At 38.9% G+C, this 24,815-nt stretch overlaps 1 non-coding gene across 1 annotated transcript; it reads left to right on the top strand.

Moving 5' to 3' along the window:
• The first annotated feature begins 1,761 nt into the window (after positions 1-1,761).
• Positions 1,762-1,868, top strand: LOC127090294 (small nucleolar RNA R71). The gene has a single exon (XR_007791818.1). It is a non-coding gene; the product is annotated as a small nucleolar RNA R71 (small nucleolar RNA).
• The last annotated feature ends 22,947 nt before the right edge of the window (positions 1,869-24,815 follow it).

Genomic DNA, 24,815 nt, shown 5'->3' with positions numbered 1-24,815 from the left:
CCAATTTTCATCTTCAAAAGTAGGAAGCCTTGGAATTTTCAGTATTTCAGAGTATGATGTTTGTTCATTCTCCATTTCTCTTATACATTCGTCGATGACATCCAGTAGACAACAGGTATCGTCTATAGCTGGTGCCTTTAAGAATTGCATCAAAATGAATTCGACTTTTTTCTCACCAACTTCAAAGGTTAGCTTGCCTTTCTTAACATCTATAATAGCTTCGGCAATAGCTAGGAATGGTCTTCCTAATATGATAGGGATGTTGGAATCCTCTTTTATACCCATGATTATGAAATCAGTAGGAATATAGAATTGTCCTATGTGTACCGGAACGTTTTCTAACATGCCTATGGGAAATTTAAAAGAACGATCTGCAAGTTGTACGTACATCCTAATAGGTCTTAGTTCTCCCATTTTAAGCCTTTCGCGTATGGACAAGGGCATTAAGCTAATACGGGCTCCTAAGTCGCATAGTGCTTTGTCTATGACAAACTTTCCGACTACATAGGGTATGGAGAAACTCCCTGGGTCTTTCAGCTTATGAGGCATTTTGTTTTGTATTATGGCGCTACACTCAGCAGTAAGTGTAACAGTTTCGTTATCCTCTATCTTCTTCTTGTTAGATAAGATTTCCTTGAGAAACTTAGCATATGAGGGCATTTGAGTGATAACTTTCGTAAAGGGTATCGTGATATTCAATTATTTTAGAAGCTCTACAAATTTTTAAATTGCTCTACACTTTTAGATTTAACAAGTCTTTGAGGATAAGGGATATGACGTTTATATAGTGGTGGAGGCACATAAGGTTCTTCTTTCTCTACGACCTCTTCGCTTTTATCTTCCTCTTATTCGTCTTCCTTGTCAGTTACCTTACCAGTGTCTTGGTGCATGGCTGTGTTTTGAATTCTAGGGTCGGTCGATTCGTTTAGTTTTGTCCCACTTCGTAGTATAATAGCATTTGCACGACCTTTCGGGTTTGGTTGCGGTTGTCCAGGAAATGTGCCTGTAGGGGCAGCAGTAGGTGCTTGTTATTGAGCCACTTGCGAGATTTGTGTTTCCAACATTTTGTTATGGGTGGCTAAAGCGTCTACCTTGTTTGCTAACTGCTTGATTTGCTCACTAGTGTGTATGTTTTGATTTAGGGAATACTTATTTGTTTGGGCTTGGGTAGCTATGAAGTTTTCCATCATTATTTCTAGGTTTGACTTCCTAGGAGCATTTTGAGTATTTGTGGCTGCTTTATGATATCTTGGTGGTACAACAGGTGCTTGGTTAGGTGCATACAATGCAATTTTATTTTTGTATGAAAAGTTAGGATGGTTCTTCCAACCTAGGTTATAGGTGTTTGAGTAAGGGGTTCCTTGAGCATAGTTCACCTGGTATATGGAGACTCCCGTTAGAAGTTGACATTCAGGGGCAACATGCCCAGGAACTCCGCATATCTCGCAGTTTGGTGCTACGACAGCCACAGTGGCTGCAGGTGTTATGGTCAAGTTGACTATCTTTTGAGTAAGAACGTCTACCTTAGCGTTGACATGGTCAAGACTACTTAATTCGTACATACCGCCTTTCGTTGGAGGTTTCTCTACGGAGGTTCTTTCGCTTCCCCACTGGTAATGATTCTGGGCCATACTTTTGATAAGTTGATAGGCCTCATTGTAGGGTTTATCCATCAGTGCGCCACCTGTGGCGTCGTCTATTATCAATCTTGTGTTATATAAGAGACCATTGTAAAAGGTATGGATGATCAACCACTCTTCTAGACCATGATGTGGACAAAGCATCATCATGTCTTTGTATCTTTCCCAAGCTTCAAAGAGTAATTCATTATCTTTATGTTTAAAGCCGTTTATTTGGGCTCTTAGCATTACCGTCTTACTAGGTGGGAAATATCGTGCTAAGAAAACTTTCTTCAACTCGTTTCACGTAGTGACAGAGTTTGATGGTAGAGACTAGAGCCAAGCTCTAGATCTATCTCTTAATGATAAAGGAAAAAGATGTAGTCTTATAGCTTCGGGGATGACACCATTTGCTTTCACTGTGTCTGCATATTGCAAAAACGTTGGGAAATGTAGGTTCGGATCCTCTGTGGGGCTACCTGAAAATTGGTTTTGCTGTACGGCTGACATCAAGGAAGGTTTTAGCTCAAAATTATTGGCCTCGATGGCAGGGGCAGCGATGTTGTTATGTGGGTCATCCTGCGAAGGGATTGCATAGTACTTAAGAGGATGGTTTTGTGGTCCTTCGGCCATCTCTGGTTGTATACCTGGTTCAGGAATAGGGATATTAGGATCGGGAAGATTTAGCTTGATACGATGTTCTCGTATCAGGTCTTGTATCCGGCGTTCTAATCTTAGATAACGCCCAGGTTCGTCGAAGGATAGCTTTAATTTCTCGCCTTGAGAGCGAGTACTTGGCATACACTCGACAAATTAGAAAGGGAAATATAATTGTTTGCCTTAGTCTATATTGGGAAACACTAGAGTTACGATATCGACTAAATTAGTCCTCGACAACGGCGCCAAAAACTTGATCGCTGGTTAGTAAGTCTATGGGAATCGTGACTGCAAGTGCACAGTCGTATCGCGTAGTTTTAAAGATTATCGAACCCAAAAGGATGAATAATCGAATGTATTGTTATCTAATGTTACTATGTAAATCTAAGGCTAAGGAACGTTCTAAGATTGGAGGGATAAAGAGAAATATCTATAATGTGGACAGAAAATTAATAGAGATATTTAATAAAGGGATATCGGTATGTAACACATCAAACTTCAAGGATTCGGTAGATAGTTGGTATATTCTTATTGATCAAAATATTCTTCAGTAGAAATTATTTATAAAAACAACTTTGTCTCACACTCTCGTTTTTATTGACTCTGACCATACTCTTAAACCAGAATGTTTGGCTCTCGCGGTCTCATTATGAATTTAAAAGTAATTTTTGAATATGAATAAAGCCTAATTAATCCTAAAGTGCTCTCGCTGTGTTTAGGATTAATGCCTAGTTTCAGCTATCCGGTTAAAGTCTCACACTCTCGTTTTTATTGACCGTAACCTTTGTTTGCTTTGTACTCTCGTACGAAAAATAGTTTTGAATAAAACAAGAAACTAAAATCGGAAAATAATATTTTATAAAATCCAACACCAATTATTTACGAATCCCATCGTTTCGATGGTCTTTACATACCGATACCTAGAGGTTTAGCCGGACATGGATCCGGTAACAGACATGGTATCCAGATAATTAAGCATACAATAAGACATAAGTAATTAAAATGGCAATTAAAATAAAACCTAGAATATAAATCGAGAACTTGGAATGAATCCTGATTCTTCAAATTGAACAATACCGGTAAGCTTTTGCAATCGAGTACACCGTTGCAATCACATTCAAATGCTTAAACAATAAATTGCAATAGTCCCTGATATGGAGAATATATTTCTTTTACAAAGTAAGAAACTACCTAAGAAAATCTAACCAAAAGAATCTGACTGGAAAAATGCACCCTTGGTGAGAAAATCGACACTCCTTTATATACTTCCACTCTCCCTAATTGTAGCATTTGTTGCTTGAAAAGGTGAGTGGAATTCATGGCTAAAATGTGGAGGTCGTGGCTAAAAAGGTGGATAGAAATAAGGGAGATCGGGTTGATGGCGGCTGCCATAACCCTAATATGGTCTCCATGACGGGCGCCACCACTTCCTAGCTTTGTGGCGGGCGCCACCACTTACTTTAGGTCATGTGGAAGGCGCCACATATCCAAGTGATGGGCTTCACATGTCCATTTGGTGTGGTGAGAACCATGCTATCTATTTTTCTCCATTTTCTTCTCTTTTTCTTTCCTTTTTTCTATTTTCCACTTTGCTTGCCTATACATCTCTTATACGGTAAATACCTGAAATAAACATAAAATACTGTGTGATAATAAGTGTTAATCAAGTAAAAAGCAATGCATATGAAGCCAAATATACGATACGTTTTCCCGTTATCAATATGGGGTGGCGATCTTGTGTTTAACGTTATATTTCTTCAGCAGATTTTCCATCAATTTGTTTAAGAAATGAGTACCTTCATCACTGACAAGTGCTCTCAGCACTCCAAATATCGAGAAAATATTATTCTTCAGAAAGGTTACTACAACTCTAGAGTCATTAGTGGGCAATGCCACCGCTTGCACCCACTTTTACACATAGTCCACTGCTACCAAGATGTAAATCTTTCCAAATTAGGGTGGAAACAATCCCATGAAGTCTATTCCCCACACATCAAATAATTTAACTTCCAACATGGCGTTCTACGACATTTGATTCCTCTTAGAAATATTGCTTATTCTTTGACATGTGTCGCACTCCTTGACTATGTCTTAGGCATCTTTGAACAGTGTGGGCCAGTATAGACCCGACTGGAGGACTTTAGCTGTTGTTCTGTCATCACTAAAATGTCCTCCATAATCTGAGTCATGACAAGCTCTAAGCACATCCCTTAGTTCCTCCTCTAGGATGCATCTTCTAACTAGCCCATCTACTCCTCTCTTGTATAGGAATGGGTCATCCCACAAGTAGAACCTACAATCATGTAAAAACTTTTTCTTCTTGTTAGAATCAAAATCATTAGGGATTACGCCACCTACCAGATAATTCGCGTAGTCTGCGAACCAAGGGATATGAATGATAGCTAGGATGTGTTCATCAGCAAACTCATCCTTTATTGGTCTCTTGTTTTTCGTTTCTTCAATTGACGACATTCGAGACAAATGATCAACAACTGTGTTTTCACATCCCCTTTTGTCCCTAATCTCCACATCAAATTCTTGGAGGAGCAAGATCCACCTCAGAAGCCTCGACTTAGAATCCTATTTAGCAAATAAATATTTTTAAGAAGCATAGTCAATATAAACAACAATCTTCGATCCTAATAGGTATTGCCAGAATTTGTCAAATGCATAAACCACTGCCAACAACTCCTTCTCAGTAGTTGCATAATTCATCTGTGCAAGGTTCAACACATGACTAGCATAGTAAAAAACATGTAACGACTTCTCTCTCCGCTGTCCTAGAACTTCCCCTACATTAATATCACTAGCATCACACATGATTGTAGCGGGGTTTTCGTAACTTTTAGGTTTATTGACTAAACCAAAAGTCAACATACAATTCGAGTCGCCACCGCACTTTTATTGTCCAAAGGAAAGGCTAAAAAGCGAACAAAAGCCAAGTAAGAAGTTTTTCAAATCAAAAACTAATAAAATGTCAGAGATCTAGGTAAGGGGGTTGGTTATGAAATGGAAAGGTTTTACGCACCAAAAATATCCTTAGTACTCTAAGGGAACCCTTTTTGCAAATATGTGTTTTAGGTTGGTATTTATGAAAATATTTGTACAAAAGATTGGAGGGATGAGAAGAGAATAGATTATATTTACAAATTTTGTTGTTTGAATGGATGAACCCATTGCCTACGTACCATCACAAAGGAGGATCAAAACCTCGTAGTTCGGGGTAAAATACTCAAAGATTGGTGAATTGATTTGACCAAAAGCCTTAAGGTCTTTTGTTATCAAAGGGAGAAAACTCAACCTAAACCAACAATCCACCATGTGAGGAAGGCTTCAACATACTAGTGAGGGGTTAACCCTATAATAAGCATGGAAGACTTATAATCCAATCACTAAGGATGAGGTGAGATTTGTAACACCCTTCTAAAATACCCCAATAAATAATTAAAACAACCAAACATAAATCAGAGTAGATATGCAATTTAAGGGTGTCACACTTGACACTTCACACCATGTTCCAAATTAACTCGTCATGCTCATTTATTCATCAAAATAAACATTTGCATAATTCGCAGCGGATAGAAATTAACAACATGCAAAACATGTAACACATTACATGTAAACTTGTTCAACAACCAACAATGAAAACAAGGTAAAACATCCCGTCCCGATGTTACATCTACCAGAGCATGACCCACTAAGGAACTACACTAGACTCCAAGCACTAGCTTCTACTCAATCACTGCTCGTTACCTGAAAACATAGTTGTAAGGGTGAGTTCCTCAATCGATATAATAAGCATTATAAAATATCATGTAATGCTAAGTAATTTAACACATTTCATCACCCAAATCAGATCACACATTCAGCAACGGCAACATCGACTCAAAATCATAATCATACTCAACCCAACACAAAACACACGTATAATATTGGAATACATCCATTCATATTATACGCCATACATACATTATGCAATGAGACTCCATGCATGCGGTACCGACTATTCGTGAACATATAGTTCAACCTCACCGATCAAATCCAGATACGGCTACCAAGCTCAATAGTCCCACTCATTTGAGACCTAGTGACTCACTCACTAATTCCTCACCATGGGAATTAGCTACCACCCCAAGGGCTATGCTATGCACGCTAAATCACCTAGCATGCAAACATCAACAACAATCTACAATGGACATATGCTCACACTCTAAGCCATAAACAGTCCATCCACAATTGCATACATAATAGATATATTCACAGCATTATGCATACCAACATACATCATCAGCATATTTATCACAGAAGCATATCATATCATGCCAAATAATAAATCACAGTATTAGCGCACTCTACTAATACCTATACTGCTCAAAACAACGGGAAATGATCCCTACTATATCATACACCAACATAGGCCAATCATCAAATATGTCCACAATAATTAAATATCAAATTTCCACTTTTCCAACAGTGTTAACCGGTTAACGCCCTGGGTTAACCGGTTAACGCAAACAGAACACGCTTCCTGGCACATTTTAACAGTGTTAACCGGTTAACGCCCTGGGTTAACCGGTTAACGCAAGACAGACAGCAATATTTCACAATTCATAACAGTGTTAACCGGTTAACACCCTGGGTTAACCGGTTAACACCCTGGGTTAACCGGTTAACGCAAGACAGAAAGCTGTTCCTGCGCTAACACGAAGCAGAATGCAGAATTCTCCGCATTTTCCACCGTTGGAGGACTTCCGGACCTCTGATTCCAATTCCGTAAAAAGCTACACGTTCGGAAAATCACGACTCACACAAATACAGATTCAATTACAGCTTTAACACAACTTATCCAATACAATTTTTCAGCATTCAACATCCCAATTAGGGTCAAATCAATGGCTTATTACTACCCATTACATGTTAACCCATAATACCCATTAAACGACGATAAACCCCCCTTACCTGAGTTAATCCGGCAAATCTTTTAGCTTCAAGCTTTTCCCTTCTTCAACCCTCGTTCTCTTGCTCTTCCTCCTTGCCCTTTTCTCACTTTCTGTCGCTTCTCTGGTTTTCACGTGAAAAAAAACCCTTTTTACCAAATGGAACTCTTTATATATATATTCCAACTTTATTATTCCAATTTATACTATTCCAATAATAATAATAATTCCAATAATATTCCAATAATAATCCAATTATTTAATTAAATTAATAAATATACTATTAACTTAATTTAAATAATTATCATATTTTATCGGGGTGTTACAACTCTCCCCCACTAAAAGAGTTTTCGTCCTCGAAAACATACCTCAAGCGAATAACTCAGGATAAGACTCCTTCATCTGACTCTCAAGTTCCCAAGTCACATTGCCACCTGCTGGTCCTCCCCAAGCTACCTTTACCAAAGCAATCTCTTTACCCCGCAACTGCTTCAACTCTCGATCCTCTATCCTCATAGGTGATGTTTCAACAGTCAGGTTATCTCTCACCTGTACATCATCTACTTGGACCACATGCGACGGATCAGGAATGTACCTCCTCAACTGAGACACATGAAAAACCTCATGCAAATTCGCAAGCGACGGCGGTAAAGCGATACGATAGGCTACCTCCCCTATCCTCTCCAAAATCTGATAAGGACCAATAAATCGAGGTGTCAACTTCTTCGACTTCAAAGCTCGACCAACCCCAGTTATCGGAGTAACACGAAGAAACACATGATCTCCCTCTTGAAACTCAAGTGACTTCCTCCTCTTGTCGTGATAACTCTTCTGACGACTCTGAGCAATCCTCATCTTCTCCTGAATCATCTTAATCTTTTCCGTAGTTTGTTGAACAATCTCCGGTCCAACCACAACACTCTCACCGGACTCATACCAACATAAAGGTGACCGACATCTCCTACCATACAAAGCTTCAAACGGTGCCATACCAATGCTCGAATGAAAACTATTGTTGTAGGTAAACTCAATCAAAGGTAAATAACAATCCCAAGCACCTCCCTTTTCCAAAACACAAGCCCTCAAAAGATCCTCCAGTGACTGAATCGTCCTCTCAGTCTGAGCATCAGTCTGCGGATGATATGCAGAACTCAATCTCAGCTTAGTTCCCAAAGCCCTCTGCAAACCTTCCCAGAACTTCGATGTAAATCTAGGATCTCTGTCCGAAACAATACTCGACGGAATGCCATGCAAACTTACAATCTTCTCAATATACAACTCAGCTAATCTCTCTAACGGATAATCCATTCTGATCGGAATGAAATGAGCCGATTTTGTCAATCTGTCAACAATCACCCAAATAGCTTCAAAATTCTTAATTGTCCTCGGTAAACCAGAAACAAAATCCATACTGATACTATCCCACTTCCACTCTGGAATAGCCAACGGTTGCATTAGCCCAGACGACTTCTGATGCTCAATCTTTGACTTCTGACAAGTCAAACAAGAATAAACAAAACTCGCAATTTCTCTTTTCATTCCCGGCCACCAAAATAACTTTTTCAAATCATGATACATCTTCGTAGCCCCAGGATGAATACTCAGGCCACTACGATGTCCTTCCTCAAGAATACTCTTCTTAAGTTCGGTAACATCCGGAATACACACCCGATTACCAAATTTCAAAACATCATTCTCATCAACTCTGAATTCACCACCTTGACCTTGATTCACTAGAGTCAACTTATCAACCAAAAGCACATTGGATTTCTGACCCTCTCTAATCTCATCCAGAATACCACTCGTTAACTTCAACATTCCCAATTTAACACTATTGTGAGTACTCTCACACACCAAATTCAAGTCTCTAAACTGCTCAATTAAATCCAATTCCTTAACCATTAACATAGACATATGTAATGATTTCCGACTCAATGCATCAGCCACTACGTTTGCTTTACCCGGATGGTAATTCAAACCAAAGTCATAATCCTTCAGAAACTCTAACCATCTCCTCTGTCTCATATTCAGCTCTTTCTGATCAAACAAATACTTTAAACTTTTATGGTCACTGAAAACCTCAAATCTTGACCCGTACAAGTAATGTCTCCATAACTTCAGAACAAATACCACAACTGCCAACTCTAAATCGTGTGTCGGATAGTTCCTCTCATGAACCTTCAGTTGTCTCGAAGCATAAGCTACAACTTGCTTATTCTGCATCAAAACACCACCCAAACCCAACAATGAAGCATCACAGTAAACCTCAAATGGTTCCGATGGACTTGGTAATATCAGAATAGGAGCAGTAGTTAACCTTCTCTTTAACTCTTGGAAACCTTCTTCACATTTTGAATCCCAAACAAACGCTTGCCCCTTTCTAGTCAACATCGTCAACGGTAATGCCAACTTAGAAAATCCCTCAATGAATTTCCTATAATAACCTGCAAGTCCAAGAAAACTCCTTATCTTAAAAACTGACTTCGGAGCTTCCCACTCAGATACCGCTTCTATCTTAGAAGGATCAACAGCAACACCACCTCTTGAAATCACATGACCAAGAAAACTAACCTCTTCTAACCAAAATTCACACTTAGCCAGTTTAGCAAATAACTTCTTTTCTCGTAGAACCTCTAAAACCACTCTCAAATGTTCAGCATGCTCTTCTTCAGATTTCGAATACACCAAAATATCGTCAATAAACACCACAATAAACTTGTCTAGGTACGGATGGAAAATCCTATTCATATACTCCATAAATACCCCAGGCGCATTAGTCACACCAAAAGGCATTACAGAATACTCATAATGTCCATACCTTGTTCTGAAAGCAGTCTTCTGAATATCCTCAGTTTTCACACGTATCTGATGATACCCCGATCTCAAATCTATTTTGCTGAACACACTCGCACCAACCAACTGATCCATCAAATCATCAATCCTCGGCAAAGGATACCGATTCTTGATCGTCACTTTATTCAGTTGCCTGTAGTCCACACACAACCTCATAGTACCTTCTTTCTTCTTAACCAATAACACTGGTGCGCCCCACGGTGACACACTCGGACGAATAAATTTCTTATCCAACAGATCTTCCAGCTGACTCTTCAATTCAGTTAACTCAACAGCAGACATACGGTACGGAGCCATCGATATCGGCCTAGTACCAGGTACCAAATCAATCGAGAACTCAACTTCACGCTCTGGCGGTAATTCATTCACTTCTTCAGGAAACACATCAGGAAAATCACACACCACGGCTAGATCGCAAATCACCAGTTTATCTTTAGCCTCCAAAGTCGCTAACAGCATAAACAACTCTGCCCCATCTGCTACTGCCTCATTCACTTGCCTTGCTGATAGAAACAAACTCTTTCCTTCCTCAATCTCAGGAAAGATCACAGTCTTATCAAAACAGTTGATATAAACTCGGTTAAACACCAACCAGTTCATACCCAGGATAACATCAATCTGCACTAGTGGAAGACACACAAGGTCCATCCCAAAGTCTCTACCAAAAATACTCAAAGGACAATCTAAACAAACTGAAGTAGTAGTCACTGAACCCTTCGCAGGAGTATCAATCACCATACTCCCATGCATCTCAGATATCTCTAATTTAAGTTTCACAGCACAATCCAAAGATATAAAGGAATGAGTCGCACCTGTGTCAATAATAGCTACAATAGGAAAGCCATTAATGTAACACGTACCTCGGATCAAACGATCATCTGCAGAAGTCTCAGAACCCGATAAAGCAAAGACCTTGCCTCCCGACTGGTTCTCTTTCTTCGGCTTAGGACACTGTGGGCTAATATGACCCAACTCTCCACAGTTGAAACAAGTCATAGTCTTCAACCGGCACTCTGCAGCCAAGTGACCACCTTTTCCACACTTGAAACACTTCTTCTCATTACTGGTACACTCATGGATACGATGTCCAGCCTGACCACATCTGTAACACTTAGCAGGGGCACTGGAGTCTCCCTCACTAGGTCTCCTCATTCCACTCTGTCTCTGGAAACCTTTGCCAGCTGCATACGGTTTTCCACGATCATTCTGATTCTTGCCTTTCCTATCAACCCTCTGCTGATAGCTCTCTGCTCTAGCCTTGGTATCCTGTTCAAAAATCCTGCAACAGTCAACCAAATCAGAAAACACTCTAATCCGCTGATACCCAATAGCCTGCTTGATCTCGGGACGTAACCCGTTCTCAAACTTCACACATTTTGAAAATTCTCCAGTAGCCTCATCATAGGGAGTGTAATACTTCGACAGCTCTGTGAACTTAGCAGCATACTCAGTAACAGACCGATTGCCTTGCTTCAATTCTAAGAACTCTATCTCTTTCTTTCCTTTGACATCCTCTGGAAAGTACTTCCTCAGGAATCTCTCTCTGAACACCGCCCAAGTGATCTCAGCACTCCCAGCAGCTTCCAACTCAGTGCGGGCAGCAACCCACCAATCATCTGCTTCCTCTGACAGCATATGCGTACCGAACCTGACCTTCTGGTTATCGGCACACTCAGTCACTCGGAAGATCCTCTCGATCTCCTTCAACCACTTCTGAGCACCATCTGGATCGTATGCTCCCTTGAACATTGGAGGATTGTTCTTCTGGAACTCACTCAGTTGACGAGCAGCTCCCAATCCCACAACATTCGGATTCCCTCCAAGTACTCCAGCTAGCATACCCAGAGCCTCAGCAATCGCAGCATCGTCTCTACCTCTTCCAGCCATCTCTATTCTGAGAACCCAATAAGCTAAAACAATAAGTACTGATAGGGTTACACAACACCTATCACATACAGGGGAACAGAATAGTTACGACTCGACTCGACCGACTATGCTCTGATACCACTAATGTAACACCCTTCTAAAATACCCCAATAAATAATTAAAACAACCAAACATAAATCAGAGTAGATATGCAATTTAAGGGTGTCACACTTGACACTTCACACCATGTTCCAAATTAACTCGTCATGCTCATTTATTCATCAAAATAAACATTTGCATAATTCGCAGCGGATAGAAATTAACAACACGCAAAACATGTAACACATTACATGTAAACTTGTTCAACAACCAACAATGAAAACAAGGTAAAACATCCCGTCCCGATGTTACATCTACCAGAGCATGACCCACTAAGGAACTACACTAGACTCCAAGCACTAGCTTCTACTCAATCACTGCTCGTTACCTGAAAACATAGTTGTAAGGGTGAGTTCCTCAATCGATATAATAAGCATTATAAAATATCATGTAATGCTAAGTAATTTAACACATTTCATCACCCAAATCAGATCACACATTCAGCAACGGCAACATCAACTCAAAATCATAATCATACTCAACCCAACACAAAACACACGTATAATATTGGAATACATCCATTCATATTATACGCCATACATACATTATGCAATGAGACTCCATGCATGCGGTACCGACTATTCGTGAACATATAGTTCAACCTCACCGATCAAATCCAGATACAGCTACCAAGCTCACTAGTCCCACTCATTTGAGACCTAGTGACTCACTCACTAATTCCTCACCATGGGAATTAGCTACCACCCCAAGGGATATGCTATGCACGCTAAATCACCTAGCATGTAAACATCAACAACAATCTACAATGGACATATGCTCACACTCTAAGCCATAAACAGTCCATCCACAATTGCATACATAATAGATATATTCACAGCATTATGCATACCAACATACATCATCAGCATATTTATCACAGAAGCATATCATATCATGCCAAATAATAAATCACAGTATTAGCGCACTCTACTAATACCTATACTGCTCAAAACAACGGGAAATGATCCCTACTATATCATACACCAACATAGGCCAATCATCAAATATGTCCACAATAATTAAATATCAAATTTTCACTTTTCCAACAGTGTTAACCGGTTAACGCCCTGGGTTAACCGGTTAACGCAAACAGAACACGCTTCCTGGCACATTTTAACAGTGTTAACCGGTTAACGCCCTGGGTTAACTGGTTAACGCAAGACAGACAACAATATTTCACAATTCATAACAGTGTTAACCGGTTAACACCCTGGGTTAACCGGTTAACGCAAGACAGAAAGTTGTTCCTGCGCTAACACGAAGCAGAATGCAGAATTCTCCGCATTTTCCGCCGTTGGAGGACTTCCGGACCTCCGATTACAATTCCGTAAAAAGCTACACGTTCGGAAAATCACGACTCACACAAATACAGATTCAATTACAACTTTAACACAACTTATCCAACACAATTTTTCAGCATTCAACATCCCAATTAGGGTCAAATCAATGGCTTATTACTACCCATTACATGTTAACCCATAATACCCATTAAACGACGATAAACCCCCCTTACCTGAGTTAATCCGGCAAATATTTTAGCTTCAAGCTTTTCCCTTCTTCAACCCTCATTCTCTTGCTCTTCCTCCTTGCCCTTTTCTCACTTTCTGTCGCTTCTCTGGTTTTCACGTGAAAAAAAACCCTTTTTACCAAATGGAACTCTTTATATATATATTCCAACTTTATTATTCCAATTTATATTATTCCAATAATATTCCAATAATAATCCAATTATTTAATTAAATTAATAAATATACTATTAACTTAATTTAAATAATTATCATATTTTATCGGGGTGTTACAAGATTTACATCAACCACTATGATAACTCAAACCTATGGCTAATGTTTTTGAAAAGTTTTTAACAAAGTGGCCATTGGAACCACAAAAGCAACTTGAAGTGAGTTATATTTACAAGTTAGATTTATTTAGAAAATGAGGTCAAAGTTGGATTAAGATTTATTTACAATAAGTATTAATGAAAATGGTTTTGAAAAGTCAAAGGCTTAAGGCTGAGTTTCTAATTTGAAACAAAGTCAAAGTTTGAAGAAAAAGATTTTTGGCTTGGTTAGAGTGAGGAGAAGAAGAGAAGGGCTATTCCTAAAGCATACAAATATAAGAGGGGAAAGATAAAACCCTTGGAGCTCCTTTTCTTTGAATCATAGAGATGATTCAAGATGCTCCTTTCCTTTGGACTTAGAACACAAACAAGCAATCAAACAATTTGGATTCAAGCTCCTAGGATCTCCATTTGGCTTGTCTCTTAACTTGGTTACTCATGACAATGGTTCTCTTTTCACAATCTCAAGATGGGATCCCTATATCACAAAAAAAAAACATCAAAAGGTTCACAACACAATAAAGGGAATGCACAAAGAATAAGTTTGGAAGAGAAGTCCTTTGAGGTCAACTTTGAAATTTAGCATTCTAAAGGCATGGGGCCTAGTTGATCTTCAACAAGTTTTGCATTCTAAAGGCATGAGGCCTAGTTGCTCTTGAACTCCTTTAATCATAGGTAAGTCCTAATTCTAAGTCCTTTCTCCTTTTGCATTTGGTTTACACAAAACAAACACAAAGCAAACACAAGATAGCAATATATTTATATACAATAATGAGCTCAAATGAGCAAAAGAAAAAAATGACATAAACATAAAATATGTGCTCAAGTGAGCAAAGGGAAAATCAATATGAATAATGAACAAGAAATAAATGGCATTAAACGTAAATGACAAGAAATTGAATGCTCAAATTAAAGTTAGTAATTAGTGAGGTTATGTTAGCTTGTCATAAGACAATGTAGCGCTATGTTAAGCAATCATAAGTGGATTAATGTAGTAGTCACACCTATCTGAGACTGGTCAATAAAAATATAGGCAAAGAACACAAGTTAGAGATCATGACTAGTAAGCCAAGCTCCATAAACTTGCCATACCAAACAAAAGGGGAAGAGCCTTGCATTGACTTTAGGTTATTTGTTTGACCAAGAAGCAACCTATCTTTGACACAAAACAACTCACTTGATCATGGATCAAGTTGAGTTTGGTTTGGATCGAAGAAGGTTAAACCTCTTATTTGTCAAGACTAACCATAAGACTTTAACTCATTGGCCATTGATGGAAAGAAACAGATGAAGATGAAAGGTAGGGAAAAATAAGACCACAACTAAATTCAATTGATCAAATGTGAATCAAATCATCATCAATCAACACCAAACAGAAGAGAAATGAAAATAACAAGTCAAAGAGTCAATGGTATTTTTTGGTATTTTTTGAATTAAAATAAAATGCAAATAAAAAATAGACAAATAAGGTCAAACCTCAAATTCAATTCAAATCAACTTTAAAAAGTCCAATTAAATTCTCATAGGTTCAACATAGCCAAACAAGCTTTGACTAATTTTCTCATCAAATTTTGAAATCAGAAAGCAATTAAAAACAATTAAAAACAATTAAAAACAATTAAAAATAGCACAATATGAATTAAAATATCAAATAAACCTCAAATCAAATAAGAAATTGATGAGACTATTTTTCATTGACTTATCATGATCCATAGATGCTAGGAAAATATTTTTGGATTTTTCAAAAGTCTGAAAGTATTTTAAAATGAATTAAAACTATTAAAAATCAAATAATCCATGAAAATATCAAATGAAGTCACAAAAATAATTAAAAATCAAAATATGAAACTAGATTTTTCAAGAATTTTTTTGGAGTTGGTCTCATATTTTTATGACTTCAAATGAATTTTTAATGAGTTTTTGAAAATCAAATAATTAACTGAAAATAAAAGAAAATATAATAAATGGAAAAAACCACAGTCGCGTGATGGAGCTCATTAATTGACGTGGCATGGATAGATGGTCCAGATCATAAGGAACACGGTATGCCTGAGTCAAGCGTGCCACAACATGAATTAAATAAAGTAAACACAATGGAGGATCAAGATTAAAACGTGGAATCCAGATCCAATGGCCAAGAAGCAAGACACGTTGTGGTGGTGGTGGAAACCACCGTCTTATCCGGCGAGTCAATAGAATCCGGCCACCACTTGCAGAGAAAAAAAGTTTCATGAAAATAGAAAACAAGGAGATGGAAATGAAGCTTGTGTGATGGGGATCATCATTGTACCATTGGATCTTCCTCACTCTTCCTATATTGAGAGAAACATGAGGAAGAAGATCATGGTGTTCAAACTGTAAGCTCATGAAATGATGAATTAAAAGCACCAATGGCTTGCCTCAAGTGCGAGGACTTCAGAAAACCACACAAACACAAGAATGCTACATTGAATTGAGAGTTCTAGATCCAAAAAGTTTGAATGTATACCTCTGAATTCAAGCACTTCAGGCCACAAATCCTCCAAGTTTTTTTCTCCTCTTTGATCTATGGATGTAGAGGAAGTGAAAGGCTAAGGAATTAAGCTTTGAAGATCAGCTAATGATGCTGAATTTCAAGCTCGAAAGTGAGAAAAAATTTGAACAAATTCCTTTGATATGACTATGGTTTCAATGCTGCAACAACTCAGATCTCCAAAAGGTTGATTAATGAGTGAGAGGGAACCTCTATTTATAGCTAAATGTGGCTTATCACACACTTCTCTCGTGTGCATGAAATTTGAGCTTTGATGTGCATGGGCCTGTACAGGCGTGTGGAAGGCCCAATGATGGATGCAAAAGCTTGTTAAGTTCACCTAGAAAGGATTTGGACGTGAATTTTGGAGGGAACTAGCTTGCATACCAAATTACAAAATGAAATGCCAAAATGCACATAAACGGAAAGGTCTTCGAAACTCCCAAATGGTAAGTCCAAAAGAGTAATGTGAGTAATGGTTGGAAATCCCTTGAAACAAGGAACAAAAGTCATGTTAGGAAAAAATTCATTTGGCATGTGCAAATTAATGAAACCTGGTTGTGAAAATCCAAGTACAAAACATGTTTAAGTCACATTTGAAAAACAATTCACCAAAAGCAAGCCTAATCAAACCCCTCTGTTTTCATGATGAAAGCTTAAAATGGAAAAACCTCCAACTTCAAAGTTGTAGATATTTTCAAGATGATCAATTTACACTCAACGTTGGCATCATTTGGATTTTCTATGACAATGTTATGGGCATTTGAAGTTGGGTACTTTTTCAAATTCAATGAATTAGGTCCAATACGACCTATAATGTTTTGTATTATCACATGTGTTTATTTTATGATTATTAAATTTTATACAACATAACATTTGAATTAGACATCTGAAGCTTTCCAATGCATTTGGTCTCACCTCAAAATAATAAAAATTAAGGAGGTTATTCCCTTGGTAAGTTGACCCAAAATTAAGGTTTCAGTCAAAATGACCCATAATGTTTTGAAATGAATGATGACCCTCCAAGTTTCAAATGTATTTTTGATGAACATTAAAGTTGTTCATATGGTTCTTAGGAACATGTTTTCTCTTGGGGTCATCTTTATTTGACAAACACATCAAAAGTTACATCTCGTTGGACCTCAGCTTAGTCAAATGACTTTGACTAGTCAACTTTTCAAGGCCAAACTTCCAATCTTGATGAATAAATGAATTAGTATTCTCAAATAGGCTCATGTATGCATAAAAAGATGAATGAAAGAGCTTCCCTTGATTAAATTTGATCAGAGGTTGAGATTGCTTCATGGGTAAGGCACAATCAAAGCATAGTGAAATTAGGGTTTCCTTGAGAAACAATCCTCAAGCCCTTTGGGTTATCTTGATCAAATTGGAAAATTGAGATACTTGGGAGAAATATATGATGATTAGGAGCTTTGTGGACCATTGTCATGCTTTTTCTCATCTTCATCTAGCCATTTCATTGGGCTTAGGAGCCTCATAGGAGCATTGGAACACATGATCACTTGAGCTTCAAAACAAAAAGAGTTAGTGACATATTTTTGTGCTTTTGGTTAGTAAGAAAAGCAATAATATACAATACAAGCATGCTTGGTGGTCTCAAACCACTCACATAAGTCCCAACCCTAGGGTTAAGAAGCCAAACATGCTATGATCCTTGAGGCAATGCACTTTTGCAATAGCATGATGCCATGGGGGATCTTTAGGGTCAAAATTAGGGTCTTACAGATGCCCTTATTTAAGGTCATTCTAGCAGGAGATATGAAGGTTAAAATCTTCGTCTCGACAAGATAGAATGGGCTTAAATAATAACAAAGAGACGAACTTTGGTCCCTAAGAGACCTCATGATGCAAATGTATGCATGCAAAAACAAAATCTTCATGGTGAATAATTTTCACAAAGGAAAAGAAATCAGGAGAAACTAAAAATCCATAGGAATAACACACTCACTAGGGAGACAGAGACTCTGGGGGGAAATAAGGTGAAAATGCGTTAGCAGGTCACGACTTGAAAAACTTGCTGGGAGACACGAAGGAATTCCATGAAAATAAATCGATGGAAAGGCTCGAGCTGATGCAAAAATGCATGTATTGGGGAAAATGCCAATACAGCAACACTATCCACAAAAGGATACATCGGATAAAAATCCGGACTCAGATGGGGATTTCCACAAAGGACTCATCTGAGGAAGAAACAACGAGATATTACCGGTTACTGGGTAATAAACTCAAAGAGAGACAATGTTATCAAAACACCGGTTACTGGGTGAGAAAACAACACTCTCATGGAGAAGGAATATCTAAGACCGGTATAAGGGTGAGAGATATCAATCATCCGAAACATCTGAGGAGGACCCAAAAGGCACATCTCAACTCAGGAAAAGCTGACTCCACATGGGACAAAAAGTCATAATAGGGAGCATAAGGAAAGAACACCAGGGATACCGGTTACTGGGCATATAATAGGTGACAAATTAGGCGTGAATTGGGAATAAATCCAAGACACTCATCATCCGAAAGGAGGGATGAAAAAGAAAACTCGACTTACAGGATGGACATTCCATTCCATAAGGAAATACGAATCTTACTCGACTGAGGAAGAAAAAGACTTCAACTGAAGAGCGCATGAGATATATTATCTATTACCGTCATAACGTAGATAACATACTCGCATGGAATATTATCCACAACTGGTTACTGGGTTAATTAAGGATAAATCAACCAAAAAGAAAGGACATCGGGATACCGATTACTGGGTATAAAATGATAACCAATCAAAGGGAGAAACAATCATTACCAAACAAGGGTAAATGAAATATGACTCGCCAGGGATAAATTGCCTGACAGAAGCAATTATCCAAGAGATATATCACTGGGTACTGGGTGGTATACTCAAAGACGAAGGAATATCAATATCGGTTACTGGGTAAAGATAACCAACAAAGAGGTGATTACATCTACCGGTTACTGGGTTGAAAACCACAGAAAAAGGACTTACAACTACCGGTTACTAGGTAGAAGGCCACAAAATCCGCTGGGGAAAGGATGAACAGTTACTGGGTACTGAGCAATTGAACAACTGAACCACATGGAACTGCAAGGGATAACAAGAAAGGGAGTCAGTCTAGGAACAAACTAGAAAGACACAACCAAACAAGACTCGACCCGATGAGGATATAACTTAGGGGAGTGATTCCCATCCCAATACACACTAAGGAGGAAACTGAAACAATAATCATCCACGAGGACATAACTCAGTGGGGAAGAAAGAAGAAAAGGTAGACACTTTCTGCCTATGGGGTTGACTCTATATGGAGAGATCAGACACGAACATCTGCTTGGGGAAGAACATTTCACCAATAGCAGGAGATAACAATCAAAGATAAATGGCAAAGAATGCAATTATGAATATCTGAATGCTATGATTATGCATGTATATGCATGATTTGTGTATATTAATGCTGACAAACAGACATATCTAACACAATCAAGTCCAAGAATCACGAACGGACACCCGACACAACATCTTAACAAGAAGGGAAAAGCCTACTGGAGAACTCAATTTGGGGAAAAACCTAAGCAGGATGAAAATAAATCATCGGGGACATCAAACCCTATCCCAAAGCTACATTGGCTAAGGATACAAAGAAGATGTATTCAGGAGCAGCGAGAGAGGACGATCAAACAGAGAACTCAACTCTGGTGGGGATTATCTCTGGAAGAAGAAAAAAACACGGCAAGACGTCGACCATAGCTGGGGATAGGGAAAGTCAAAGCTTCCACCTGTAGGAAACAACACTTTACACAGGAGGAGTTTTCTAGGGGAAAACAATCCTGACACAAGGAAGATGCAGAAGATTTGCCTGGGAGATTCCATCAATTCTCTCTCGGGGACAGGTGGTTAATAACGATAAGATCCGTCGAAGAAGAAACTCTATTGGGGAAGCTTATCAAGGAATGATATGAAAATCTGTTGGGAATAACCAGCAACCAGATGTACATCCATCAAAACACTCCCTTCGATCTGCCGGAGAGGAAAACTCTGCTAAGGGGAGAAATAGCATTTTTCTCCACTGGGTAAGGAAATAAACATATTCAACACCAGCTCTCAATGCTAGAAGAAATCTTCAAACCCGGAGAAGGTACCAACATCAAACTCGGATCAGGCAACCCTATTGGGGACAAGCTGCAAATGTTCTCGACGGAACTACCCTGGCTGAAGAAAATGGAAATAAATCCTTTGTCCACAAGCGACATGCTAGGGATGAAAAGGGAGACAAGCCCTTCACCAATTGCTCTAGGCAACTTCCTGCTAAGGAGACAATTATCTAGAAAGATAGATCTACGGGGGACACATGCTTACTCCGCTGGGGACTTCTACTCATGCTGGGAAAGACAAACCTCCTCGTGAGTAGAATAGCATATCAACTTTTATCAATCTATAAGGGATTTTAGGTCAGTCCACACAAGGGATGACAACCATATAATTGATAAAACACAAATGCTAGTGCCTGATATAGAGGGATACACGTCTCCAAATGATCAAGGCAAGAACTGGAACAGAAGGGATCGTCCACGGATCAACCATACAACCAATCATGGATTGCTAAGACTCCGCAGGGTAAACAATCATGTATGCACAAACAAACTATCCGGGAATGCGTTGGATGAACATCCACAAATTCTGCTAGGAAAAAGCAATCTAATAAGATAGATCAAATCTACTGCCATCGAAGAGGACTTCCCATATCAGACTCTCAGGGAAGCTGATGATGTGTCATTATTTTTTCGCTCGCTGGGGAGACAACCTGAATACTGATGAAGAGGATATAAAAGTTCCAGAATATGAACAAATGTCTTACCTTTTGGTAATCATACTATCCTTGGGAAAGCAACTGAGGACATTCTACTTATCCTTTTAGTCATTGTGAATGTTCATTTTTTTTAAAACAGTTTATTTATGAAAACTTTATTTGTTTAAAATAATGATATTTATCAATTAAAAACATGCAAACATTTGTTAAACAGAAACAAATAAGAGTGCAAAGAATTGGATAAAGGCTCAAATTTATTTTAAGAGAATGGTAGTCCGCAAATGGCGAGACTCCATGGATCTTTACAAATTTGAAATTGGTGATATACATGGAAAAAGAGCTACATTGAACATAATGACCGTTTCTCCACCAACTCTGAATCCACTGTATTCGAAACATCAGTTGATGATGACTGAGCGAGAACCTTTGATAGATGACAGCTATGGAACAAAGTCTCGTCGGGATGCAGTTACTTGCCAAATCCCTAATTTTTGCCTAGATTTCCCCAGGGTGAGGTACTCAATTTAGCGGGATATATTTATTATTTTTTTCTTATGTCTCTAACTTTTGTCTGGACCGCCCTTTCGGGTTTTCAATCCACCGAGACACTCATTTTTGCCTAAGCCGCCCTTTCGGGTTTTCAACTTAGCGAGCTATTCTGTTTTTATTTTTAGGCGAAGTATTTTTTGACTGCATCTGAATTCATATGACGAGTGAAATCCTCCCCATCCATAGTTGTAAGAAACAAAGCACCGCCTGAAAAGGCTCTCTTAACAACGTATGGACCTTCATAGTTTGGAGTCTACTTTCCCCTGGAATCGGGTGCGAAAGACAAGACTTTCTTGAGCACGAGGTCACCTTTTTGGAACACACGAGGCTTGACCTTCTTATTAAAGGCTTTCTTCATCCTCTGTTGATACAACTGACCATGGCACATAGAAGCTAATCTCTTCTCTTCAATCAAATTAAGTTGGTCACAACGACTCTGAACCCATTCAGCCTCTATCAACTTGGCTTCCATCAAGACTCTCATTGATGGGATATCGACCTCTATCGGGAGCACAACCTCCATACCATACACAAGAGAGAAAGGGGTTGCCCCTGTTGAAGTGCGGACAGATGTACGATAACCATAGCAAAGAAAATGGCAACATCTCATGCCAATATTTGTATGTAATAACCATCTTCTGAATAATCTTCTTGATGTTCTTGTTAGCAGCTTCAACAACCCCATTCATCTTGGGTCTATAGGGAGAAGAATTATGATGTGCAATCTTGAACTCGCTACACACCTCTTTCATCATCTTATTGTTTAAGTTAGATCCATTATCAGTAATGATCTTATTTGGCACGCCATATTGGCGTATGAGTTGGTTCTTGATAAACTTCACAACCACCTGCCTGGTCACATTTGCATACGATGCCGCTTCAACCCACTTGGTGAAGTAATCAATGGCTACGAGAATAAAACGGTGACTGTTCGATGCCTAGGTTCAATCATGCCAATCATGTCAATTCCCCACATGGAGAAAGGCCATGGTGAGGAAATAACATTCAGAAGTGTCGGGGGAGTATGAATCTTATCCGTATAAATCTAACACTTGTGGCATTTCTTCACGTACTTGCAGCAGTCAGACTCCATTGTCAGCCAATAATAGCCTGCTCTCAACATCTTCTTCGCCATATCATGTCCATTGGAATGAGTACCAAATGAACCTCATGGAGTTCAGTCATCAACAAGTTTGCTTCGTGTCTATCCACGCATCTGAGCAGAACCATGTCAAAATTCCTCTTGTAAAGCACATCACCATTAAGGTAGAAACTGCAAGATAATCTCCTCAAAGTCTTATTATCTTTAAAAGATGCCCCAGGGGGTAAGTCTGGCCTTGAAGAAAACACTTGATATCATAGTACCACGGCTTATCATCTTTCACCTCTTCAACAGCAAACACATGAGATGGTCATCACGGTAATATTTGGGACTTCATTCCAATAATTGACAACAATCATTGAAGCAAGCATAGAGAGAGCATCCGCCATCCGATTCTCATCTCGAGGAATATGATGAAAGTCAACCATAGTAAAGAAAGTTGAAATCCTCCTCCCATAATCTCTATATGGGATGAGGCCAGGATGATTCGTCTCCCATTCACCCTTAATCTAATTAACAACAGGGGCTGAATCACCATAAACATCAAGATGTTTGATCCTAAGATCAATACATTCTTCCAAACCCATAATACACACCTCATACTCCACCATATTATTCGTGCATTTGAAAGTTAGCCTTGCTGTAAAAGGAAAATATGTGCCTTGAGGAGTAATAATCACTGCCCCAATACCATTTCCATACTGATTGACAACACCATCAAACACCATACCCCATCGGGAACCAGGCTCTGGCCCTTCATCGAGCGTAGGCTCATCACAATCTTTCATTTTCAAATACAAAATCTCCTCATCAGGGAAGTCGTATTGCATAGACTGATAATCTTCAAGTGGTTGATGCGCCAAATGATCAACCAAGATACTACCTTTAATAGCTTTTTGAGCTCGATACTCAATATCATACTCAGATAACAACATCTGCCAACGAGAAATTCTCCCAGTTAAAGCACGCTTTTCAAAGATATCCTTGATCGGATCCATTTTGGATATCAACCAAGTCGTATGATTCAACATGTACTGGCGTAAACGCTTAGCAGCCCAAGCCAAAGCACAATATGTCTTCTCAAGCATTGAGTATTGAGACTCACAGTTAGTGAACTTCTTACTCAAGTAGTATATTGCATATTATTTCTTTCCTGATTCATCTTGCTGGCCCAAGACACAACCCATGGAATCATCAAGCACGGTCAAGTACATAATCAATGGTCTCCCTTCAACAGGCGGAGACATAATCGGAGGCTCAGTTCTTTGATATTACCGAAGGCCTTTTGCCAATCTTCGGTCCAATCATGTCGCTGATCTTTCTAGAGGAGCTTGAATATAGGCGCACATGTGGCAGTCATGTGGGATATAAATCTCGAAATGTAATTCAAGCGGCCAAGAAAATCTAGGACTTGCTTCTCAGTTTTGGGCGCAGGCATCTCTTGTATTGCTTTGACCTTGGTAGGATCAACTTCAATACCTCTCTCGCTAACAATAAAGCCCAATAACTTGTCGGAACGGACTCCAAATGTACACTTGTTCGGATTCAAGAAAAGCTTGTACTTCCTCAAACACTGGAAAAGCTTCAACAAGTGTTCTACATGTTCAACTTCCGTTTTCGACTTCGCAATCATATCATCGACATCCACCTCGATCTTTTTGTGCATCATATCATGAAATAAGGTAGTCATAGCACGTTGATACGTGGCTCCGGCGTTCTTAAAACCTAAGGGCATCACTCGATAACAGAATGTTCCCCAAGGTGTGATAAATATTGTCTTCTTCATATCCTCGGGTGCCATTTTAATCTGATTATAACCGGAAAATCCGTCCATAAATGAAAAGACATTGAATTTATCCGTATTGTCTACCAACATATCAATGTGTGGTAGA

Source organism: Lathyrus oleraceus, chromosome 5, assembly GCF_024323335.1.
Source record: "Lathyrus oleraceus cultivar Zhongwan6 chromosome 5, CAAS_Psat_ZW6_1.0, whole genome shotgun sequence".
Classification (NCBI taxonomy): domain Eukaryota; kingdom Viridiplantae; phylum Streptophyta; class Magnoliopsida; order Fabales; family Fabaceae; genus Lathyrus; species Lathyrus oleraceus.
The sequence above is the reverse complement of the archived record's forward strand: the minus strand, read 5'-3'. Positions and strand labels throughout refer to the sequence as shown.